Source organism: Chlamydotis macqueenii, chromosome 4, assembly GCF_036417535.1.
Source record: "Chlamydotis macqueenii isolate bChlMac1 chromosome 4, bChlMac1.mat, whole genome shotgun sequence".
In the NCBI taxonomy this organism is placed as follows: Eukaryota; Metazoa; Chordata; class Aves; order Otidiformes; family Otididae; genus Chlamydotis; species Chlamydotis macqueenii.
This window is the reverse complement of record NC_141559.1, coordinates 30,966,016-30,975,240: the sequence shown is the minus strand read 5'-3', so window position 1 is coordinate 30,975,240 and position 9,225 is coordinate 30,966,016.

Genomic DNA, 9,225 nt, shown 5'->3' with positions numbered 1-9,225 from the left:
TATCTTAGTAGAAAGCAAGTGTTTGTCTGGATAAAATAGTGCAAATATGTGGTCCAGTGAGTCTAGTAGCATTCAGATATCCAACAAGAAAGTGAGAGTTTATGTTCATAGTCTCAGTTTATTCCCTTGACTGCATCCTAGATTGTGCAGAGACCACTGAGAGCATTTCCAGGTTTTGTGTATGTACTGGCTGATCTCGAGAAGTAATTTCTTTTTTCCTGTTCTCCTGATGCAAAAAAAAAAAAAAAAAACAGATGGAAAGGTGGAAAGCATAGAAGTATTATTTTAAATTATTTTTTATTACAAAAGAAGATAACACAAATCTTGTTTGCAACTAGCTAGACAGGAACACCACTGAAAAACAAACGAAAACCCGAAGAAGTGCAGGAGAGAGAGAGGCATGCCTCCGAACTTGCAGACACAAGGCTTTCCAGGGTGTCAGCACAGCAGACCTTTGAGAGGACTGAGACGCTTGCTTTTGGTATACACTGTGATCTTTTAGGACAAAAAAAAAACCCACTTGTGGGTGACAGAGGTGATTGCTGAGACAGGCTGCCTATTGCAATGCTAACACTGTCAATGCTCCTGTCATTTGAGATACTCTGCTCATCTGGAGACCCTCATCAGAAAGCAGGCCAACACACCTCCTTATCTTGTAGAGAAGGCAGAAAAAGGGTGGTGGGGCCACATCATGCGTGTGGTTGTCTGCTTGCAGCCATGGTGCATGGTGCTGGTGGCCAGAGCTCAGCCAGGACAGCACCGCGCTGCGGTTCCCACAGCCAGACTGCCACAGGCTATGCGCACTGGGTGCCAGGTTTTCTGCCAGGGCCAGGAATCGTGCCGAGGTCATCTGCAATCAGCTCAGCATTTCCAAGGGCAATTCCTCCATTCGAGGACTGCCGCAGTGAGTAGGCAGCATGGGGCAGCTGCCGGGGACTGGGATGGGGATGTGCTCGCCTGCAGCTCTGCGGTGCCAGACTTTCATCCAGTGCATGGTTTTGGCCACAATAAGTAATCAAATGTTAATTAAATACAACGTCTGTGGAAAATGGGGGAGGCTTAATCCTAGGCTAAACATACTGTCCTGCTGTCTCTGGTTCTTTCTGGTTTTTTTTCTGAACTTGTCTCTGATTTGTTTTTTTTTCCTATCTCAACTGTGCAGTCAATGACCTTACTTCTCCTTGAATTTAATATCCTCAGCTGCTGTATCTCCTTTCTTCTCGAGCCAGATGTTGGGAAGCAAGTGTTCTTATAAGCCTTCCAAGTCTTATACCTGACTTTTACTGTTGTAATTACTCTAAATAATAATACGAAAATGCATGTAGTGTTCCAAGATATAAAAACACGCCCTGGAGCAGATTTTGTACTCAGATGTTGACAGACTTGTACTGGTAAGGCTGTAGGCAGGATATTGCTGTGGTTTCCGACGGGATGAAGGAAGCAAGATCTAAAGTAACAGTCAACAAACTCCTCTGTATCCAGATAAAGTTTTGCATTCTATTTGTTAGCCTACAAGATGACTTTCCAGTGTTCTCTTGCATATGTGCTGGTACTAATAAAGTGTCTCAGAAAACTAGTGGGCTCGAGGTACATGCAAAGAAGTGTTTCACTTTTATACTGTTAATGTCATATACTACTAGTACTGTTGCTTCTGAAGCTAATGTCAAGATTACTGTTTACGTCAACATGTAGGCTAGCATGCCAAATGAGATAGCAGTAGAGAGATAAAACACAAAATTGTATGAAATATCAGATAGACTTACTACATTCACTGTGAGATTTTTGCAGAAACATCAGCCACAGAGTAAATGAATCTTGAGTACCACAATGGAGAAAAATTTTGCAAACTTCTCTGTTGGCACATTAGAATAGATGGCACATAAATATGTACAATATTAACTGTTGCTTCCCATTTCACAAAGGAATGTATTGGTTCACTCAAATGGAATAAAAATTTCCCAGGAGTTAAACTAAACTATCCATCGTTTGTTTTTCTTATTTAATCATTAATTTCAGGAGCCAGTAGGAGGAAGAAAAAAGTTGAGTCAAAGCTTTTGAAACCTGTGCTCTGATCCAGTGAATAGTAAGGTGACTTTATCTACATCAGCAGTTCCTTTCAAGCCATTTAGACTGCACAACCAAGCACTTGTCTACTTAAGCACAGAGCATCTAAAATTAAAGTTCACTGACTTAGTAAAATCTGAAGTTGCTCAGCAACTTTTTAAATACGATGACTTCAAATGGGATGTTGGGAATCAGGTGAACAAAACTGAAAAAAATTAACCAGACTCAATACATTAGAACAGTGACAGCAGCCTCTCATCTTTGTCCTAAATCTGAATGACAGTTAACCAGTAATTGTTTGTTTCTGCTAAGTCTTTGTATAGCACAGTTATAGGATATGTTCCAGTTTTCACAAGTAACAGAAAGTTCAGACCAGAAATGCAAATATTTTCTTTTACCATGGACAATGATTTTATTTTTTATAGTTGAAGCAACAGTTAGAGAAGTAAAAGTTTCAGATAAGAAGGAAAAAATAACTTACTTGAATATTAATGAACCTTGCTGCCTTGGGCTGGTGTGAAGCAGGACCTATAATGCTTTCTTCCAGAAAGCTCACTCAGTTCCCAGACATCCATCCATTTCACTCCTTTCAGGAGACACTCCTGAACAAGAAAACCCTTCCACTCAGCTGTCTGAAAAATGTCTATGTTCCAAGGCGATATGATGGGCAAAACTGGAAAATACTAGGAGGCAAATATCCTCTTTTTTAATTTCCTTACTCTTTCCACCCTCTTCCCCTCTGTTTTTTTTTACAGTTGCTCTTTGCTTATTTCCTGTGTAGGTTTATCCTTGCTATTTTTTGTCTGGTTCTTTCACAAATACATGAAAGCCATGCAAGCTAGTGGGGAGCTGTGTGTTACACTGTGTTTTAAGTGTGGACTCCTTTCTCGCATAGAACTAGATCAAAATTGACCATGGTGCTTCAGTTCAGCAAGTGTGTACACCAGGTAACTGCAGGATGAGGTTGAACATGGTGGAAGCAGCTGAGATGTAGCTGTCCCTCCTGGCTCATCTCAACACAAGCTGGTGACTATTTTTTGGTTTTCGTCTCATCCATAGCCTCAGTCTATACATCAGTGTTCTGTCTGCACACTTTGAATGGACATTATTTAAGTGGAAAGTTTGGTGCTGGGATGCTTTTATTGTGCCTGTCACATTTACCATGTATGAACACACACTACAGCTTACTAAGATTTTGGATGTCTGTCCATGTATTTTCCTTGCTTTAGGACTTGTCTGTATCGCACTCATGTCTGCACTCTGGTTGCACTTGTTAGTGCTACAGGTGGTAGCAGGACATTAAAAGCTAACTGCAAAATGTCAGTCAGGTGTAAATCCACCGTTACTAATTCTCCCCTGTGCCATTGTGGGGATGTGTCTGCTTATCAGCAATCCCAGTGACAATATGTCATGGTGAAATTTCCTGAAAGAGAATTTCTGGTAGAGTCCCATACAATAAATTGAAATTTTTATTCTGAAACATTTTTATTCTTTATTTATGAGTATGTATCATGTAGACATTTTTATTTAAAAAGTCAGATATGTTCTTAACCTTAAAGCAAAGCTTCAGAAGACCCTTGTCAACTTCAGGACTTTGTGCTGGACTAAACGAGCCAAAGACATAGGCAATAGAGGGATGTAGATTCAGATTAGATATTAGGAAAAATTTTTTTACACTGAGTGTGGTGGAACACTGGAACAGGTTGCCCAGAAAGGTGGTGGATGCCCCATCCCTGGAAACATTCAAGGCCAGGTTGGATGGGGCTCTGAGCAACCTGATCTGTTTGGAGATGTCCCTGCTCCTTGCAGGGGGGTTGAACTAGATGGCCTTTAAAGGTCCCTTCCAACCCAAACCATTCTGTGATTCTATGATTCTATAATAAGCGAAGAGATAGGCTGCTGCTGTTACTAGCAGTGCATGGTCCTTAGGGTGATGTGCCCCAGCCCTTTCCCTCCAAGCCAAAGAACAGGTCTGATCCCCATGGAACAGCAGACACGTGTGCTAGTGGGTGTATGTGAAAATGGTATTTTCCAGAAATTTACAGGGAACTAAGTATAGGTAGATTTTCATGGGGACAGCAGAAGATGCCTCCCTAGAGTTTCTTCTTGACAAATTTCAGGTTCTTTTCCACTGTAAGCAGGTGGTAAAGCTCTTCAAAGAAACAGATGGATGTATTTAATGTTAACAACTAATTTTCCACAGGCATGCTCTTGGAAACAAATGATCCCTATTTCCTGAGATGGAGAAAAAAAAAATCCAGCCCAGAGCAGACTGCAAGTGTGGAAAATGTGAGAATGAACACAGTCAAGTTCAGTAAATGTAAAACAAATGAAAACAGCAGCTTATAGTGGAAATTGTTGAGCCACCAGGAGTGCAGCAAAATGGCCAACTCCATCTTTGTAAAAGACGTAAAAAGCTGTATCCAACCAACAGATACACCCAGGTCTTTTTGTCTGTCCCCATCTGCGGACAAACCAACAGAAAGGAACTTGCAGCCACCGGCAGCTTTGTCACACTTGAGTCACTTTCACCAGACTTGACTGTCTGGGCACCAGCACATGGAGGAAAGGAGGATGGAAAGTTTCTGTTATAAGAGCAGACTTAATTTGCCGTGTTAAACCCAGCAGAAAAAGACTGAGGGGGATATGAGTGCTATCTTTACACATGTTCGGGGAGGAAAATGGGCTGTTCAAGCCAAGTGTCAGTTTTGGCACATGAATAAGTTAGCATAAACTGTCTGTGAATTAATGTATTCTGAAAATTACATTGATTTTTTTTTTTTTGAGTCTGAGGCATGTGTGTTGTGGGGAGACAAAGGAAACAACTGTGTTTTATACTGAGTTCGAGCCTTGTATGAGCCGTGCCAGGCTGCCGGCTGCAGCCCCAGTGACAGCCATCAGCGGCCAGACTCAGACACCAGTTGCGTCAGTAGAATAATAATACATTTTTTTAAAGTGCAAATACCCACAGAAACAAATCCTGGTATTAAAAATGTCTTGAGATTATTAATTTGCTGATGGTTTTAAATAGGCTGCGATTGTTTTGAGTGTCAGTGTGCAAGTGACCGTCAGAAGAGTGCACAAGGCAGGAGTCCTGCTGGAGAAATGCAGCAAATTTCCTGACAATGTGCAGCCACCAGGCAAGTAACTGCTTCCGATTTTCTGAGGGGAAAAATTGCCGAGCAACCAGCAGGATCTCTGTCATTCTTTTTGCAAACTTTAGGGGAAAAATTGCCTGTCCCCTAACGTATTTTGCAATGTGGCAATAACTTCAGCTTCAGCTGCCTGGAACGGCCGAGTGTTCGTTTTGTTGTATTTCCCTCCTTGCCGTCACACTGCCTAAAAGCCGCATACTTTTCTAGGGCTGGGAGTTGAGCTGATTTGGCCTTCTCTTCCTGGCCCCAAATTGTGTTTACAATTGCAGTGTAGCTAAAGACCTTACTTTGCGGCATCGGAGAGTCCAGCAGCAAGTGCCGAACCCCCTGAAAGGCCCTGCGGCTCTCCACTACATGCCTCCCAGCCTTTAGCCTACCAGATGGGCTGGTCTGCAAGGCCAAGGGAAATGGGCAAGTGAAAATAAGTCTTCTGTGGTTTTCCATGGTTTCACTACCTTGCCTATTTTGGGAGTGACTGGTTGTTTTTTTCTTTCTTTTTTCTTTCTTCTTTTTGTCACGTGGACGCCTTGGCATGCATTCTTGCTGGCATAGGATGCTTCCTCAGAAAGCCTTTGTTTTTGTGCTGGTCTGGATTTATTTTCCCTGTGTGATGATTTTTCCTGGAACAGCTTCTGAGCACTTCTGAAGGTGCCTGGCAGACAGTCTTTCACGGCTGGGTTGTCCTGCCACACTCTGGTGCTGCTGATGCACCGAGACATTTGCTTTTGGGTGAAACTCTTCCTGTCCAGCAACTAAGATTTCCAGAGTAGAAACTCCCACGGCGTGTTTCTGTTTCAACTGAGGTGCTGTTTCCAAACTTGTGTAAGAGAAAGGCTGAAAATGGAAAATTTGGAGGGTGATTTAACCACCCCACAAAATCTGCTGGTTTAAGTCTCTCTTCTTCACATGCCTCTGCTTCAGAAAAGGCTGTTGTGTACTGCTGGAATGTCATTGGGTGTTAAAATACTGAAAACTCTGATACCAGAGGCTGCAGAGAAATCAGAGGTTTCAATAACCCAAGGTAAAAAAAGGGAGAAAATCATTCTGTAGGTGGGAATCAATGGACATGTCAAGGGAAAGAGCAAGTAGTGGAGAAATCTCCTCCATTGTGCTCCTGAAGTCCAGGCCTGGACTCCGGTGGATGCAGTGAGGCTCAGGACGCATGACTGCAAACTCAAACAAGCCAGACTCTAAAATAATAATGAAACTGGGTAAAAAGTAGAGGGCTACCACAGTGAATTTTCATGAGTCTTGACATTCTTTTCAAGCTTTGCTTCCCAGTCTGAATAGACAGAAACATGACTTTTGCACAGAAAAATGAAAAAAAAAAAAAATCATACAGACTTGGACAATATCCCGTCTCCAACAGTGACCAGCAACAAGTGCCTAGGAAGAGAAGCAAAACAGGTACCTATACTTTCCTGCTATGCTCTCCCAGCCTTCAGCAGTTCTATGCCAGAAATTGTATTTAATAAGCCTTCACAGGCCTCTTTTTCTTCTACAGATTTATGGAATTGCTTCTGGGATTCACCTAAGTACCAAAACATCCTGCAGGCTCTGTGGTTTAATTGTGATTTACATGAAACAGAGCCTCCCTTTGCTTGTTTTGAGGCAACGCCTAGTAATTGTGTTTGGTGCCCTCCAGTTTTCACAGGGTGCAGGGGAGCAGATGATTGCTGCCTGGTGGGCACCTTCCTTGGAGTTCTGGTGAGGCTGCATCATCTCCACTGATGGTCTCCTCTCCCAGCTGAGTTCCCTCCCAGCTCTCTTCCGCTCGGTTCACCTGAACCCAGGAGCTCCATCCTGTTGGCCCAGCAGCGCAGTGAAGCCTCTGGATACCAGGGGTGAACTGCAAAGCTGCTTTTTGTTTGCTTATCCTGGGAGGAGGTCCTGGGTCATTTGTCCTTGTCTGTGCCCCTGGTCTGGACCCTTGCCCCCTCCTCTCCCACCTTGGTGTGCCCCTGCCCTCTGCCTGCTCTCCCAGCACCATCCCTGGGAAGCTGAGGAAAAGCCTGAAAAACTTGGAGCAGGAGTGTAATGTGCTTGCAGTTAAAGAGTATCTGCAAAATATTTACAGATATTTAAGAAGTTGGCAAGCACTTTGGGAAATAACTTATAAACAGGCTGTCTCCTAGCTTTTCTGGGAGAAAGGAAAATGTAATTATCCTCATTTAGCATCAGCAGAGGCTGGGACGTAGCGTGAGCATGTGCCCAGACGGTAGCAGGGTTGTGGCAGTCTCGTCGTTTCCCCAGACCAAGCCCAGACAGTAGACCCTTCACCCTCCCTGACTGCAGCACATGGTTAAAATCACTAAAATACTTGGGTTTCAGCTGTAGGTATTATATGAAAAATACAAAACAAATCCCTAAATCCAAATAATGCCATAACCGTGATGTTGGATCTCAACTGGAATACAAATTTTGCCACTTAATATTTCTACCTGTACAGTATGGTGAATTTCAATGATGCATTCAAATGCACAGCTGGAATTTCACCAAAACGTATGCCTGGGACGACTCTAGGACACATGACTAAATAGCAGGCACTGGATTAATATTGTCCTCACTCCTTAACCTGGCATGCCTCATGGCAGTAACCAGAAATTAATATAAAAATAATATTTCTAAAGGCAGAGTTTCCAAGCCTTCTCTCCCAAAGAATATAACTTTTTTAATAACTACTTTGGAAACCTTGTTGCCCACGCCTATAGGATGTTTTTATTTTTGCATAGTAACTGAACTTTCTAGTATCAATATTATAAAACATTGGCAATGACAGTGGAAGTCCCAGCATCTTCTGCATGTGCTGTGTGGAATGTCCTGTTAGAAAATCAATATTATCCTTATATTGTCTTCGGAAGGAAACAGCTGAGGGTGGCATAAGGATGAGGATGTGCAGCACGTCTGCCCAAATGTCCTTGTTCTGCCCTGGTGAAGCACAAGGAACGCTGTCATCATCAGCACCCATCCTGCCTCCGCCAGGATGAGGAAAAAGCCTTGGCCTGTTTTTGGTGCGGCAAAGGCCAAAAAAACCAAAATGTGAGTGGCGATAAGCCCTGGCTAGTTTTTGGCAGCCCAGAGTGGCTGGGAGCGTGGGGTGCCTTGGCAGGAGATATTTGTCTCCCCACAGCTGGGGCACGGAGAAGTGACACTTTCCAGGGCAGCCTCTGGTCCATTCAGGCCAACTAATAACGTGGGTGAAGATATTTTCTCTGTCTGTCTGCTGCATCTTAGGGAGAGACCGGTATTGCTTCAGCATGTGTGACCCTTGCTCCCCTGCGCCGATGCGGCTCGCAGGACTCACCCAAACATCAGCGACTGAGTCAACTCTTTCCTCCCACAGGCTGGACGGGGAGAAAGGCAGGGGCAGGCTGCTCTATTTTTAGCTGCCTGAGACACGCAGACCTCACCACGGTGATGAGGGGCAGATAATTACATAAGAAGTCATACTAAGATTTGCTATTTAAATCTATCTGGCCTCTTCCTTATCTCAAGTGCTGTACTAGCAGTTCCTGCTCTGGACGCCCATAATCAAAATATAACGCGTTTTCCTGGAATTCATTACATGAAGTAATAGTCTATTTAATGAGTGGCTCTTCTGCATACGCCGTTCTCCCCCGGCTAATGCTTACAGCCAGGTGCTGCCACAGTGGCTATATTGGTGTTTCCAGGTCTGTTGTAGCCCCACAAGCAAAACCATGGGGTGAGCAAAAGAGGGTAACTCAGCACTGGGGAAGGGGGATTGCGTTGAGCAGGCTGTCAAATATTGCGGTTATTGCCTTCACGCCACTGCTGCCACCCCTATCAAGGGCAAGTGTTATACACAGCAAATTCACCTAAAAAATCCTTTCCATTAATAACTTCAGCCTCTGTAGCCAATACATCCTGGGTCCTTTCATGCTGCTGTGACCCAAAACGCACCCCTCTATGCATCACCCGGCTGTCTGCAAAGCTAGAGAGACTAACCCTGGGTTTAGTCTCTTCCTTTCCACAATAAGGGGATTTC